Genomic DNA, 17,185 nt, shown 5'->3' with positions numbered 1-17,185 from the left:
TTAGGGAATTTAGCACAGATCATTTTCTGACAGACCCGAAACACTATAGTATTCCTATTTTCCCTTCATTTAATTCCCGAAACACTATAGTATTCCTATTTTCCCTTCATTTAATTCCCAAAACACTATAGTATTCCTATTTTCCCTTCATTTAATTCCCATGATCTTAATGTTAAATGTGATGTTCATTTTTTTAATGTGAAGCTCAAGAATAAGTTGCTAACTAACTCGTTGCTAAAATCCAGTTTTAAATGTAGTTAAAACATTTTGGCCAAGTGCAGTGGCTCATGCCTGTAATCCCAGCACTTTGGGAGGCTGAGGTGGGAGGATCTCTTGAGCCCAGGAGTTCAAGACCAGCCTGAGCCAAATAACAAGATCCCATCTAAAAAAAAAAAAAACTTTTCGTGGCCACAAACCCTGTGTCTGCACAGTTTATAGTGGGCTTGTGTGAGCTGAAGCTGGCCTATAGGCAGTGTTCCATCATCTGTGTGACCTGTAGCAACTGCTCAATTCTAGAATGGCTTCCTCCACCCACTTCGAGCCCTCAGGAGCCCCACTCACCCATTTGCTCAGAGCACCCACTTGTTGAGCACCTGCAATGGGCCAGGCCTTGGCTGCTCTACCCAGTCTGTGTCAGAGCACCCACAGCCCATGGCACGCAACAGCTGTAAAGAAACAACTGCATTAAGTTAAAAAAAATACAGGTAGAGAAGCTTGGTAGAGATGAGTGCTGGGAGTCCCATGGGAGCACATAGAAAGGCTTTACAGAGCAGTTGGTCCTCCCGTTTTTCATCCATTCCATAAATATGTGCACCTACCATGTACAAGGCCCTGGGTTCAACACATCACAGCCCCTGTTCTCAACCTTACATTCCAGTGGGGCAAACACACAAAACCCAAGTAAACAAATGAGTAAAAATAATTTGATATGGTAATAAGTGCTAAGGAGGAATAAGCAGGGTTCTGAGGCAGAAAATGAGGTGCTCTCTTTTGCTAGAGTGGTGAGAGAAGACCAAATGAAGAGGTGACACTTCAGCTCAGGCTCGGAAGATGAACAGGAACTGTGAAGACCAACCCAGTAAGGAAGAATGGTTGGTGCAAAGGCCCTGAGGCAGAAAATAACTTAGTGTGCTTGAGGAATTGAAAGCTGGATAGGAGTTGGAGGACAGACCATTAGCCACAGCTTTGCGTGTGGTGTGAGGAGGGGTGTGGCCATTGTGGGCAAGGGTCTGGAATGGCATGGGTGTTGGTGGATGTGCCACGGATACAGGATTCCAGCCAGGATGAGCGGGAAAAGCAGGCTGGAAAGCCAAGGAGGAGGCAGATTGTGACAGGCCTAGGATACTAGGCCAAGAGATTTTGGTTTTATGCAACAGGCAACAGGCAGCCAAAACAGAGGAGGATCTTGTGTTTCCACTTAAAAATATTTTTTCTGACAACAGAAGTAACTCTATTGGTAGAAATTTTGGAAAATGTACACAAGTACATTAAAGAAAACCGGAAGCACACATTCAAACCATTGTTCACATTTTTATATCTTCTTTGCCTATAGATCTGTGTATAGTTTTCCAAATATGAGATTTTTCGTACATTCTATTTTATAATTGCTGTTTCACTTAACAGTACAGAGCAAACATTCTGAAAATGTTTTCCTGTGTTGCTGTTCTTTTCCAGCACAGTTTTAATACCTGTGTGGTTAGCATGAAATACCACACAGGTATTAAAAGCTGTGCTGGAAAAGAACAACAACACAGGAATTTGTGCTAAATTCCTACATTTGGCCAGGCGCGGTGGCTCAAGCCTGTAATCCCAGAACTTTGGGAGGCCGAGACGGGCGGATCACGAGGTCAGGAGATCAAGACCATCCTGGCTAACATGGTGAAACCCCGTCGCTACTAAAAAAAAAAAAAAATACAAAAAACTAGCCGGGCGAGGTGGCGGGCACCTGTAGTCCCAGCTACTCGGGAGGCTGAGGCAGGAGAATGGCGTAAACCCGGGAGGCGGAGCTTGCAGTGAGCTGAGATCCGGCCACTGCGCTCCAGCCTGGGCGACAGAGCGAGACTCCGTCTCAAAAATAAATAAATAAATAAATAAAATAAATTCCTACATTTATTTAACCAAGCCCCTGCGATTGAGCACCTAGACCGTTTCTGATTTTCAGCCTTATAAACAGTGCTGTGATAATTATCCTTAAAAGTGTGTATTTATTCATATCCGTAATTGTTTCCTTAGAAATTCCTAGAGAGAGAGTTGCGGGATCAAAAAGTGTATATTTTTTAAGGCTTTTCATACATTTTTCTAGATTAGCTCAAGTTTTTTATACCATGTTATGCTCCTACCAGCCAAGTATGAGCATACTTCACTTACCAAGCTACTCACTTTGCACTAGATTTAATTTGCCTGTTTGAAAAAGAAAAAAACTTTGTATATCCATTGTTTCAGTCTGCATTTCTTAAATGAAATTGAACATTTTCTGCCATGGGTCTACCTGTGATTTGTACGTGTTTCACGGATTATTCACATCCTTTGTTGATTTTTTTCTTTTGGTGTGTTCATGATTTGGTTACTAATTTTTAAGAGCTTTTTATATATTAAGACCATTAACCCTACTTGCAGATACTTTCCCAGTCTGTCTTTTTTTTCAACAAAAGTTTTGCATTTTTATGTGGTCAATTCTGTCTTTTCCTTTAGCCTTTACATGAATGCTTTTCCCCACTGAAAGATCAGGTAAATATTCACTTACATATCCTTCCCATTCTTCAGTACTTTTACAAATTTTATAATTTTTATATTATAAATTTCGATAATTTGTCATCTTTAATCAGATTTCTGTATTTAAAAGATAACTGAAGAAATGTGGAGAAGGTTCTAGAGGGGAAGGAACTGGTATCAGGGAGACCAATTAGCTAGATGTTGCAGTTGCCCAAGAGGGATCTGGCCATGGCAGTGATTCCAACCCTTTCCTGTCCCCACACAGTCTAATTGTACAGAGTACACCCACAGGAGTAGCTCTCACTATGTGCAGTGATTCTCAACCTCAGGTAGGGGCAGGGGCAGGAGCAGGGGTAGGGGTAGGGGCAGGGACTCAGCTGAGAATCCCAGTGGAGTTTTAAGGGAAAGAACATATTGAACAGCAGCTCAGGAGGGCAGGCAACTGAATGGCTGTAGGTGATGAGCAGAGTAACTGGTGACTCAGGTATTTTATTTAGGTGAGTGAGTAGATCATGGTTCCATTAGCCTAGACCATAACAACTATGGGAGGCAGAGCCCTAGAAAAGAGGGGAACAGCGTGGAAGATGACATAGACATGTTAGGACTTACTCATTTTTAAAGGATATAGTTAAGTTCAGGTGGAAATAGCTAAGCAGTGAGAACTGGGAGCCTGGAGCCCGGGAGTCTGTACCAGGGAGTGTGGATTGGGAAGCCAGCTGAAAGGAAGTTGAAGTGGTGGGAGTGAATGAAACAAGCCATGTGTGGAGAATAAGAAGAAAAACATGGCCAAGAAGGAACTCTCAGGAACATAAAATTCCAAAGGTGGGAAAGGGGCATTGAGGAGGATAAATAAGCAAAAAGGACTAAGAGGAACTTGTCGAAGAAGTAGGAGAACCAGAATGACAGCAATGCCGAGAGAAAAAGAATTTGAAGGAGAGGGAATGGTCTTCAGCTTTGGAACTTTATAGCAAGACACCTAGGCCCTTCATTGTGCCATCAAAACCCACGTCCTTTTTCAGCTGCTAGAAAAGGAGCTGACTCTTTCTGCTAGACTCTTTCCTATTCTATGTCTGGTCCATTCGCAGCCCTGGTAATTGCACACACTGCTTCCTCCACCCCCAGCACTCTCCCCTGCTCCTCCTGGTGAGCCACTCCTCTTGCAGGAACCACCTCAAATATCACCTCCTCTGTAAAGGCAGTCCTATTCAGCCTTCTCCAAAATTCACTCAGCACTGTTGTGAATTTCTCAGAGCTCCCTTGGCACTATAGTTCATCTCTCTAGCTAGCATGCCACCTTGTGTGGTAGTTATCTACTCAGTGCTTTTCAGGCTCCTCTAAGGAGTTCCCCCAGCAACAGAGAAGAGTTAACTCAACATTCACTAGGGACATATCACAACACAGCCTATGATATGCTGCTGCTTTTTTTTTTTTTTTCTTAGAGAATAGGGTCTCACTGTATTGCCCATACTGGCCCCGAACTCCTGGACTCAAGCAGTCCTCCCACTCAGCCTCCCAGAGTGCTGGGATTACAGGCGTGAGTCACTGCGCCCAGCCTGGCATGCTTCTTTAAAGGCCTGTGTTTTTGTAATGGTTGATGCTGTTTTTCATGCTGTCATTCTAAATGTTGGTTTTAATTTACTTGGGCATCAGGTGTTTCCAGTTACTTACATGGAGTAAAGCTTATTCTCCAGCATGTTTCTCCATCTTTGTTCCATGGTTTCACTTACTATAGCACCCTAATGCACATCCAAGGGAAATCGTGTCCTGGTTTAAGAAGCTTCAGTTTCCACATCTGTATCTTTCACTGGATCAAGAGCATTTCCACTGCAGTGACTGTTCTTAAACATCCTATCTCTAGTACCCAGCACAGTACCTAGGACATAGTAAACATTGATATATACATTTACAGAAGCAAAGGACAGAAGGAGGAAGGTAGGAGATGAAAGAGTGGATGGATGGATAAAAGGAAAGGAGGGCAAAAAAAGGGAGGTGAATAGATGAACAGATGGATGGGAGGGAGACAAGGAGGGGAGGGAAGGAGGGAGGGAGGAAGGGATGGATGGATGGATGGATGGATGGATGGATGGATGGATGGATGGATGGAAGGAAGGATGGATGACAGAGGTTAAAGAGTGAGCAGTGCAGGCCAGGCTGTGGCTCATGCCTATAATACCAGCACTGTGGGAGGCCCAGGTGGGCCCATCATTTGAGCCCAGGAGTTCAAGACCAGTCTAGGCAATATAGTAAGACCCCAATCTCTACAAAAAATACAAAAATTAGCCAGGTGTGGTGTTGCATGCCTCTAGTCCCAGCTACTCAGGAGACTGAGGTGGGAGGATTGCTTGAGCCCAGGAGGCTGAGGCTGCAGTAAGCTGTGATTATGCTACTGCACCTCAGCCTAGGCAATAAAGCGAGACCCTGTCCAAACAAAACAAAACAAAAAACAGTGCATAAGTAAAGCTTGACTGCAAAGTATGATGAGAGAAGACATTAGCTATGGATAGTTTATTTTAATTTCAAGGCATTTGGCAGCAGTGGAGGGATAGGGAAGGACAGGTGGACTTTTTGGTCTTTTGTTTAATGTAGGAGATTTGAACATGCTTCTAGGCTAAGGACAAAGCGGATAGCCACTGGAGGAGAGACTGAAAATATTTATTCAATCAAGAAATATTTATTGAGTACCAACAATGGGCCAGGCTCTGTACAGGGAGTGAGCAAGATATAGACAGCATTCCTGTGCCATGGCACTTTTATTCCAGCAGAAAATAAAAAGGATAATGGGTCATCATCCACGAGAAGATGGAACCTCGTGCTGATTGGTGTGTTCTCGGGAAGAGCAAAATGTTTTAATGTTAGTCCAGGTCAAACATAATTATGAAGGTGAGACTGCCGAAGGGAAAAGCCACATACATTCCAAAGCCACCTGGATGCGTGGGGTGGGGGCAGAGGTGGGGCACGGTGCGGGGCATAGAGAAAGAGCAAAAGTAAAGCTGGACATGTCCAATGTATATTTGCCAAAAACATTTTTCTCTCCTGTGATTCAGACAAGGTGGTGCTTTCAGGATATACAAGTGAAACCAAGGCAGAAAAAGACATGGCCAAGTCTTGTCTAGCCAGTTAGCCTAAGCTTTTCTGGTCTTTTGTAAGTGACTCATTTCCCTTTTGTGTGGTTTTCTTAATATATTCTGCATAAGGCTGGCTGTTACATCCAAACAAAAAAAATATGTGATCTGAGCATGAACTGCCTCTTGATCTAATCCACTTCTTAATTACATTTATGTTCATTCTCTTTGAGTCCTATAGTTTGGGACAATGCTATAGGCTCCCCACCCCTAGAAGTCATTTATTATCAGCTACCAGCCACTCAATGTTTAGTTATAGTGTATAAAATACTTTCAGTGTCAGAAACCATAGATCTCATTTCTAACTCGAGATTAATTCTGTTTCACTGATAATATTAAGAAATGGCTGTAAATTAGATGAAAATATTCTTAAATTATTTCACTTTTATCATTTCTTTCTTTCTTTTTTCTTTTTTTTTTTTTTTGACACTCTGTTGCCTAGGGCTGGAAGGCAGTGGTGCAGTCATAGCTCCCTGTGACCTCAACCTTCCAGGCTCAAGTGATCTTCCCACCTCAGCCACCTGAGTAGCTGGAACCTAGCTAATTTTTAAATATTTGTGAAGACCAGGGTCTCACTACATTGCCCAGGCTGGTCTCCAACTCCTGGGCTCAAGCAGTCCTCCCTCTCAGCCTCCCAAAGTGCTGGGATTTCAGGCGTGAACCACAGTGCCTGGCCCACTTTTATTACTCCTGTTTCTATTATTATAGGCTAGCCCCAAATACTTTTTAGAAGTAGGCAGAGTATATTCGCAAGTACCTTTTGAATTACCTAGAAAACAAATCTACAAAGAATGAAGACATTGGACTCAGTTTGTGATTTCCTGATTTTTAATGTGTGTTATTATAGTGGCCTTACTAATCCTCTGTGATTAACTGTGGAAAATTTTGCTTTAATCTTTGCAACAGGTTAGATCATGAGACAGTGAACACCAAAAAAAAAAAAAGAAAATTGTAGCTCTGTAGTTTTGAAAAAAATTTATATGGCATATTTCTTGTAACAAATCATAGCTCAGGCTAGGCGCAGTAATCCCAGCACTTTGGGAGGCCAAGGCAGGCAGATCACCTAAGATCAAGAGTTCGAGACCAGCTTGGCCGACACAGTGAAACCCCGTCTCTACTAAAAACACAAAAATTAGCCAGTCATGGTGGTGCACGCCTATAATCCAGCTACTTGGAAGGATGAGGCACGAGAATCACTTGAACCAGCGAGGCAGAGGTTGCAGTGAGCCGAGATTATACCACTGCACTCCAACCTGGGTAACAGAGTGAGACTCCATCTCAAAAAAAAAAAAAATTATAGCTCAAAGTTTGAAAATCATTTTGTTTTCATGGGATTCATTGTAAAGGAGATTTGACCTAACCTATTATTAATATTGATCTTTTCATTACATTAAGTATTCACTATCATAGAACACTAAATTAAGCACATTCCTTAGAACTTTATCGTTTCATACTTTTTGTGATGGTTAATACTGTCAACTTGATTGGATTGAAAGATGCAAAGTATTGATCCTGGGTGTGTCTGTGAGGATACAAAAGGCTTCCACACTGCATTTTACTCCTATTTCACAATACTTCTGTAAGACAGTTAATGCAATTAACTTGTCCTTTATGTGACAGATGAGGAAAATGAGGCTCTGGGATTGAAGAGACTTGACAAAAGTCATTCAAGTCATTGGTATCTGCATAGAACACACACCTTGCCACCAAGGAGTTCCTACACCAAAGCAGAGGCAAATGGCCATTTATGAGTGTAACCCTCCTAGCACAGCATCCAACTCATGGCAAACCCTCTCCAAACATTAGCTATGTGCATTTAAATTACAATTCCCACAAACAGAAGTGACATTAACACTATGGAAAACAGCTTCATAAATTAGAAAGTCAGTGCTATGCCCCTCCTATGACCTCGCTGACATTTTCAGAAGGTAGCCCAGGGATTCCTGCTCACTGCTTATCTTTAATGTTTATATTTGTTAACAAAAGATTATGAGGCGGGGTGCAGTGGCTCACGCCTATAATCTCTAGCACTTTGGGAGGTGGAGCTGGGTGGATCACTTGAGCCCAGGAGTTTAAGACCAGTCTGGGCAACATAGTGAGACCTTGTCTCTACAAAAATAATGAACAAAAGTAGCTGGGTGTGGTGGTGTGTGCCAGTAGTCTAGCTACTCTGGAGGCTGAGGTGGGAGGCTTGCTTGAGCCCAAGAGACAGAGATTGCAGTGGGCTGAGATGGCGCCACTGCACTCCAGCCTGGACAACAGAACAAGACCCTGTCTCAAAAAAAAAAAAAAAAAAAAAAAAGATTATGCATTTTGTGTAATATATATTTTCTCAGTGTAAATGTTTGTGTATATAGATATATATAAATAATTAAAAGTCGGCCAGGTGAGGTGGCTCACGCCTGTAATCCCAACACTTTGGGAGGCCGAGGCGGGTAGATCATTCGAGGTCAGGAGTTCAAGACCAGCTTGGCTAACACGGTGAGACCCCATCTCTACTAAAAATACAAAAATTAGCTGGGTGTGGTGGCGCGCACCTGTAATCCCAGCTACTTGGGAGGCTGAGGCAGGAGAATTGCTTGAACCTGGGAGGCAGAGGTTGCAGTGAGCCAAGATCATGCCACTGCACTCCAGTCTGGGCAGCACGGTGAGACTTTGTCTCAAAAAAAAAAAAAAAAAAACTAAAAAAGAATTAAAAGTGGTACTGAATAAGAAGTCAGAAATTGCCTCATTGATGTCCCATGCAACACAATGGCTTCCCACTGGCACTGGGAAACAGGATTTTTCCCCACCTTGCCAAATGCTCATAGAGCCAGTGACCTGCTGAGGTCTTCTTGAGGAGCTCAGACAGATCTTAACGTAGCTTAACTTCTTATTAGGCCGCTTCTCATTTTCCCTCCTCTGCCTTCCATACCTAGATAATTCTAGAGGACAATTTTTTTTTTTTTTTTTTTTTTTTTTTTGGAGACAGGTCTCACTCTGTCACCCAGGCTGGAGTGCAGTGGCGTGATCTTGGCTCATTGCAACCTCCTTCTCCTAGGATCAAGCCATTCTCCCACCTCAGCCTCCCAAGTAGCTGGGACTATATACATGCACCACCGTGCCCAGCTAATTTTTTGTATTTTTAGTAGAGACAAAAAATATAAAAGACCAGCCATGTTGCCCAGTCTGGTCTCGAACTCCTGGGCTCAAGCAATCCGCCCACCTCAGCCACCCAAAATGCTGGAATTGCAGGCATGAGCCACCATGCCCTGCCTAGAGGACGAACTTTTGGCCAGAGCCATTCTTCAGCAGGTGATAGACCCAGAAAGAAGGGGCTTAGGGTTCTATAGTGGCTGCAATGATGAGTGCCCTCTCTTCATGTTAAGAACAAACTAAGGAAATTAAGAACTGGGCTGTCCAAAATGGACCACTCTCTGTAGTTAATTTTTTATTTTTTTTAAAGACAGGGTCTCGCTCTGTCACCCAGGCTGGAGTGCAGTGCCATGATCTCAGCTCACTGCACCCTCTGCCTCCCAGGTTCAAGTGATTCTCCCACCTCAGCCTCCCAAGTAGCTGAGACTACAGGCGTGCACCACCATGTCTGGCTAATTTTTGTAGTTTTTTTTTTTTTTTTTTTAGTAGATTCAGGGTTTCGCCATGTTGGCCAGGCTGGTCTCGAACTCCTGGCCTCAAGTGCCACCTGCCTTGGCCTCCCAAAGTGCTAGGATTATAGGAGTGGCCCACTGCACCCAGCCACTGTAGTGAATTCTCTATCACTGGAAATACTCAGGCTGAGATCAGACAATCACTTGGGATGCTGCAGAAGCGGTTGGTTGATTGGACAAGATAATTATGAACGACCTTTCCTAATCTGAGCTTCTGTGATTCTGCGACAGCAGAAGTCACCTTTATGCCTGTGGACACATGAAGTATGACATGTTAATAACTATGAATATGGAAAAGCATGGCATTTATTTAATTTACCTAACTTAGAGCCTCACATTCCTTAGCTGTAAAATTGGGATAAAAATACCTGTCCCATGGGGTTTTCATGCAGATTAATTTAAATCATGAAACATAATGTAAATTGCCTGCCACTGTATCTGTCGGATGCTCATTAAGTGCTGGTTATCTGTGAATATTCACAATATACCATGTGCTATAACATATATGAAAAAAGACTTGATTGCTGCTTTAAGTTAGATGAGTTCTTGGGCCGGCACAATGCTCACACCTGTAATCCCAACACTTTGGGAGGTAGAGGCAGGAGGATTGCTTGAAGCCAGGAATTTGAGACTAGCCTGGGAAACATAGTAAGACGCTGTCTTTACAAAAAAAAAAAAAAAATTTTTTTTAATTAGCTGGGCACGGTGATGTAGTTCCAGCCACTCAGGAGGCTGATGCAGGAGGATCACTTGAGCTCAGGAGTTTGAGGCTGTAGTGAGTTGTGATTGTGCCACTGTATACTCCAGCCTGGTGACAAAGCAAGACCCTGTCTCTAAAAAAAAAAAAAAAAAAAAAAAATCCTTATTTTTGTGACTTGGCCAGCCTTCAATAATAGAGCTCAGTGATAGCCTAGATAACCCAAACAAAATAAAGCAAACATCACTTTGAGTTGCACCTCTGAACTTGCATTTGGGCATTACTGATTTACAATACTACCTTTGCATTTTATAGGCTGTAAACTCATTGAATTTGGGATTCCTTTCTTGGGGTATCAACTAAAAGGCAGGAGAACTCATATTTTCATATTTGGGAGCACCGGGATTTGGGGAAAGAGAAGGTTCTTTTTAAATGAATATTCCTGGCAGCCGTCCCCCCAAAAATCCTTTGTCTGCTTCTCTAGGAAGGTGCTGGAAAGGAGCCAGCACATAGGAATTAAAAAGACAACCAGCACAGAAGAGAAATGGGTGCTAAAAATACTAAAACCAACCAGGATTCATCATCTGAAAGCAAAATTGGTTTTCTGTGTGCCCCTGCTTCTGGACTTGCGCACAGTCGTGATGGCTCTGTGTTATTTGGGGGTGACAGTAATTATGGAGCTGGAGTGCTCCTCGGCAAAGACAGACAGAGCTCCTCGCAGAAGGGATGGTTTCCATGGCAATAGCATCAGCATCTGAATGACTTCCTGTCACAACAAGTTGGTGATTTAATGAGTTCATTACTGAATTCCAAAGGAAAACCAGAGAGTGGATGAGCTACTGTTCAGCCCTCAAAGTGACTGAATCCATAGTGAGGGAGCCATTTCTACCAGGCGCAGCATCAGAACCATTAACAGCTCAGGGCTATTACAAAGGCAGCCTGGGTGCTCCAGGGCGGGTGTGTGAAGGAAAAGTGACCCAGACTGTGAATCTGCAGCCACGTGGTCTGGGAAGGCCTCAGTGGCTGTTATTCCAGGAGTGTGAAAGAATTGTGTGAGTCGCCACTAGAAGCTTTCCCTGGTTCAAACCCAGTGAAATTCATATCACAGGAATTTAGCTCAGGGCTTCAAAGGCATACTCCCAAGTACCCCAGTCCTTTAGAAAAGACACCGAAAAAAAGAAAGAGACCTTAAATTCTTATTGTGTATAGAGGAAAGGGAGAAAGCATTTCATCCTACTTTCTATTCTTCAGTATTTTAGAGATTGACACTTATGTGGAACCAAAAAAAAAAAAAAAAAAGATCGAGGCTGGGCATGGTGACTCACGCCTGTAATTCCAGCACTTTGGGAGGCTGAGGTGGGCGGATCATGAGGTCAGGAGAATGAGACAGTCCTGGCTAGCGCAGTGAAACCCCGTCTCTATTAAAAATACAAAAAAAAAAAAAAATTAGCCAGGTGTGGTGGCGGGCACCTGTAGTCCCAGCTGCTCGGGAGGCTGAGGCGGGAGAATGGCGTGAACCTGGGAGGTGGAGCTTGCAGTGAGCCGAGATTGCGCCACTGCACTCCAGCCTGAACGACACAGCAAGACTCCATCTCAAAAAAAAAAAAAAAAAAAAAAAATCACCTGGATACTTGCAAGCTTTAAGCTGGGTACAGTGGCTCATGCTTGTAATCCCAGCACTTTGGGAGGCCAAGGCAGGAAGATCGCTTGAACCTAGGAGTTCAAGACCAGCCTGGGCAACATAGTGAGACAGTGTCTCTACAAATTTTTTTTTTCTTTTTAATTAGCTGGGTATGGTAGTGCACACCTGTGGTCCCAGGTACTTGGGAGGCTGAGGCAGGAGGATCACCTGAGCACCAGAGGGAGGTCAAGGCTGCAGTGAGCAGTGGTCATGCCACTGCACTCCAGCATGGGCAACAGAGTGAGACCCTGTCTCAAAAAAAAAAAAGCAAGATTTGGCCAGGCGCAGTGGCTCACACCTGTAGTCCCAGCACTTTGGGAGGCCAAGGCAGGTGGATCACTTGATGTCAGGAGGTCAAGACCAGCCTGGCCAACACAGTGTAACCCTGTCTCTACTAAAAATACAAAAATTAGCCAGGTGTGGTGGCACACGCCTGTAGTCCCAGCTACTAGGGAGGCTGAGGCAGGAGAATTGTTTGAGCCTGGGAGGCAGAGGTTGCAGTGAGCAGAGACCACGCCATTGCACTCCAGCCTGGGCGACAGAGTGAGACTCTCTCTCAAAGAAAGCAAGATTTAATTATTGCTTTAATATGCATGGGATTATCTAGTCAAGATTTAGCATGCCACCTCTTAGGGCTGTGAGATCTGTACTGTGCACACTCCACAGGTGCCACTCACCTAGACTGTGACACGAAAGGCATCCTGGAGTAGTACAGCATGGCAGCCCTCACATTTTATTTATTTATTTATTTATTTATTTATTTATTTATTTATTCTTTTTGTTTGTTTGTTTGTTTTTTGTTTGTTTGGGTTTTTTTTGTTGTTTTTTTTTTTTTGAGACGGAGTCTCGCTCTGTCGCCCAGGCTGGAGTGCAGTGGCGCGATCTCGGCTCACTGCAAGCTCCGCCTCCTGGGTTTACGCCATTCTCCTGCCTCAGCCTCCTGAGTAGCTGGGACTACAGGCGCCCGCCACCGCGCCCGGCTAATTTTTTGTATTTTTAGTAGAGACGGGATTTCACCGTGTTAGCCAGGATTGTCTCAATCTCCTGACCTCATGATCCGCCCGCCTAGGCCTCCCAAAGTGCTGGGATTACAGGCGTGAGCCACTGCACCCAACTGGCCCCCACATTTTAAATGACTCACCAGATAATCAGATACGTAATATATAATCATCGAATCCCAGGGTCAGAGTGGAGCTAATGATCATGAAATCCAGCTTCCTCTGTAGGCAGTGCTCCCCAGAGTGTCCCACCCTTGCTTGGATACCTCTGGGGTTAGGAAACTCGCTACTTCTAAGGGTTGGAAGGCAGATTCCCACAGGCCTCACTGGGCTTCTCACTGGACTGCACTTATACAGGAAATATTTAGAAACTAGTCATTCATACATTGATCAGGAAATATTTAGATATTCCTGATATATCATTGATACAGGAAATATTTAGAAACTAGTCATTCCTTCTTGTCCCCTAACTGTTGGCTTTTTTTTTTTTTTTTAGCGTTACCTCCTACAGGGTTTGCAAATGTAGTTTTGACATGCTGCCAGGTGTGAACAGCACACTGCTTTTGCTCTTTGGACGTCCCTTCTCATTAATACACATGTTTGGACATGAGGATCAATGAAGTGTTAATAAACTGGCCAAGCCACAGCTGAAATAGGACTTCACCAGTGTCACGAGACAGCCAGTGGGCCTCCCTTTCCTGTCACACTGTGGAGGCAAAAGCAGGGCAGGCCTGCACACATATGCATTTAAGATACGGCACAATAGCAGTGTGCCAGGCTCCTCAGCTCCAGAGAACAGAGAGGTTCTTCAGTCTGGATAGTGAAGTGGAAAATGCTTTCTTTTCTTTCTTTGTTATAACTGCTGGTGCCATGATAATCCTCTTTCGGCCCGGTGGTTATTTGGCACTTCCATTTCTTTCTCTTTTTCACTGTGCAAGTCACTGAATGTAAAAGGTGGATAAGACTTGAGGCACACAGACAAATGCTGCTGAGAAGGGTAAGTGCTGTCATAGATGTGTGTTCTGGGAGCCGGGGGTTCCTAGAAGGAGCTGCAAACCTGGTGAAGAGGGAAGGACAGTCTCAGAGCCCTCGGGGGAGCTTCCTGGAAAGGGCTACAGCTGAGGAAATGCAGAGGAGGAGGAAGAGAGGAATTAGCCGGGTGAAGTTAGGGGAGGAAAAGAGAGAGTATTACAGTAAAATCTGGATGTGCTGAAGCTGTTTCAGAGAAGGCGAAGAGTTAAGTCTACCTGCCTAAGCGGGTGAGGCGGGCAAGCACCCTGGAGGAGAGTTACAGTGATGGAAAGGGGGCAGAGAGAGGCAGGGGCCTAGTCCCAGGAAGCTTCAAATGCCAGGTGAATAGTAAGAGTGCACACATCGAGTACCTACTGCGTGCCAGGTCCTATGCAAAAGTTTTACACGGATTTTTGCTTTCATCCACCTGCACATTCTCTTGGAGCTGGGACTGGACCACTCTCTGATTCTAGATACTTTCTGGCTAACTATCTAAAGAGCTTTATTGTGATATAAATTCACATACCATACAATTCACTCACTTAAAGTATGCAATTCAAAGGTTTCTAGTATATTCAGAGTTGTGCAACTATCACCATAATCAATTTAGAAATAATTATCATAAATGGAAACCCTTTGGCAGTCACCCCCATTCTCTGAAAGTTCCCACCCAACTCTAGGCAATCGCTAATCTACTTTTTGCCCCTGTAGTTTTGCCTACACTGGACATTTCATGTCAACAGGATTATATAATACGTGGTCCTTTGTGACCAGCTTCTTCCACTTGGCATAACATTTGCAAGGTTCAGCTATGTTGTAGCATGAATCAGGACTTCATTCTCTTTTATTGCCAAATAATATTCCACTGTATCGATAGAGCACATTATGTTCACCTGTCTGTCAGTGGGTAAACATTTCAGTCGTCTCCACTTTTTGGCTATTATGAATAATGCTGCTTTGAACTTGTGGATATAAGTTTTTGTATGGACATGATTTCATTTTTCTTGAGTTAAATTTTTGAATCATATAGTAAACTACATCTTTAACTTTTTGAGAAACTCCCAAACCATTTTCCAAAGCAGGTGACCACTTTATATTTCTATCAGCAGCGTATGAAGCTTCTCCTTTCTCCATTCCTTGCCAGCACTTACTGTCTTTTTTTTTTTTTTTTTGAGATAGAGTCACTCTGTCACCTAGGCTGGAATGTAGTGGCACAATCTTGGCTCACTGCAACCTCTGCCTTACAGGTTCAAGCAATTCTCCTGCCTCAGCCTCCCGAGTAGCTGGGATTACAGGCCCATACCACCACGCCCAGTTAATTTTTGTGTTTTTAGTAGAGACGGGGTTTCACCATGTTGGCCAGGCTGGTCTCGAACTCCTGACCACAAGTGATCCACCCACCTCAGCCTCCCAAAGTGCTGGGATTATAGGCGTGAGCCACCATGCATGGCCTTTATCTGTCTTTTTGATTATAGTCATCCTAATTGATATGAAAAGGTATCTCAGTGTAGTTTTGATTTACATTTCCCTGATGACTAATGGTGTAGAGCACATTTTCATGTGCTTATTGGCTATTTGTATATCTTCTTTTAAAAATATCTGTTTAGATCCTTTGTCCGCTTTTCAATTGGGCTGTCTTTTTATTATTGAGTTCTAAGAGTTCGTTATGTAGTCTAGATACAAGTTATTTATCAGATACATGATTTGCAAAGTTTTTTTCTATTCTGTGGGTTTTTTCACTTTCCTTTTTTTTTTTTTTCTTTTTGAGACAGAGTCTCTCTCTGTCACCTAGGCTGGAGTACAGTGCCATGATCTCGACTCACCACAACCTCTGCCCCCCGGGTTCAAGCAATTCTCCTGCCTCAGTCTCCTCCTGAGTAGTTGGGATTACTACACCTGGTTAATTTTTGTACTTTTAGTAGAGACAGGGTTTCATCATGTTGGCAGATTGGTTTTGAACTACTGACCTCAGATGATCCGCCTGCCTCAGCCTCCCAAAGTGCTAGGATTACAGGCATGAGCCACTGCGCCCAGCCTCTTTTCTTTTTCTTGATGGTATCCTTTGAAGCACAAACGTTTTTTATTTTGACAAAATTTAGTTCATCTATTTTTTCTTTTGTTGCTTGTGCTTTTGGTTTAGAGACCATATTTTTAACCAATAACATTATTTGAACTTGATTCTGTGAGTTATGGAAAGCGACTGAAGGACTTAAAGTTGTAGAATGACCTAAAACTTTTAATTTTTAAAAATCAAACTAATGCTTATACATGTGTGGCAGGCTAATGATGATTCCCAAAGAGATGTTCATGTTCTAATCCTTAGAACCTGTGAATATTATCTTATTTGGAAAAAGGCTCTTTGCAGATTTAATAAGAATCTCAAAATTAGATTATCCTGGATTATTCAGGTGGGCCCTACGTGGCACTAATAAATCCTTATAAAAGAAAGGTAGAGGGACATTTAATACTCACAGAGAAGGCAGTGGGAAGACAGAGGCAGAGACTACAATGATGAAGCCACAAGTCAAGGAGTGCTGGCAGCCACCCGAAGCTGGAAAAGACAGAACCCTAGAGGCTCTGGAGAAAACATGGCCCTGCCCGCACTTGGATTTCAGATTTCTGGCCTCCAGAACTGTGAAAAAGTAATTTCCTGTTGTTTTAAGCCGCTAAGTTTATGGTAATTTTTTACAGCAGCCATAAGAAACTAATACAATATGGTTTTTTTAAAAATCAAAGTGAAAGGGTTTTAAATGAAAAGATAAACAACATGCTGCTGCTGCTCTGTGTGTGTGTGTGTGTGTGTGTGTAGAGACAGGGTCTTCCTATGTCACCTAGTCTGGTCTTGAACACCTGGGCTCAAACGATGCTCCTGCCTTGGCCTCCCAAAGTGCTGGGATTATAGGCATGAGCCACAGGGCCAGGCCTTTAAAAAAAATCATATTTGAACATCATCTATTTTATTTATTTATTTATTTATTTTAAGTTCTGGGATGTGCAGGTTTGTTACATAGGTAAACATGTGCCGTGGTAGTTTGCTGCACCTATCAACCTATCACCTAAGTATTAAGCCCAGCATGCATTAGCTATTTATCCTGACTCTCTCTCTCTCCCCCAACCCCCACCCACAACTGGCCTCTTGTGTGTGATGTTCCCCTCCCTGTGTCCATGTGTTCTCATTGTTCAGCTCTCATTTATGAGTGAGAACGTGTGGTGTTTGGTTTTCTGTTCCTGTGTGAGTTTGCTGAGGATTATGGGTTCCAGTTCCATCCTTGTTCCTGCAAAGGACATGATCTCATTTGTTTTTATGGCTGCATAGT

At 43.3% G+C, this 17,185-nt stretch overlaps 1 protein-coding gene across 4 annotated transcripts in view; it reads left to right on the top strand.

Annotated features, from left to right (window-relative positions):
- Positions 1–17,185, top strand: part of LOC105485184 (myosin ID) — a 378,692-nt gene that overhangs the window by 314,572 nt on the left and 46,935 nt on the right. The gene's annotated exons all lie outside the window — the stretch shown is intronic.

The sequence above is a fragment of the Macaca nemestrina genome, chromosome 17 (assembly GCF_043159975.1).
Source record: "Macaca nemestrina isolate mMacNem1 chromosome 17, mMacNem.hap1, whole genome shotgun sequence".
Classification (NCBI taxonomy): Eukaryota; Metazoa; Chordata; class Mammalia; order Primates; family Cercopithecidae; genus Macaca; species Macaca nemestrina.
Note: the sequence above shows the minus strand (reverse complement) of the source record. Positions and strands in the feature narration are given on the sequence as shown.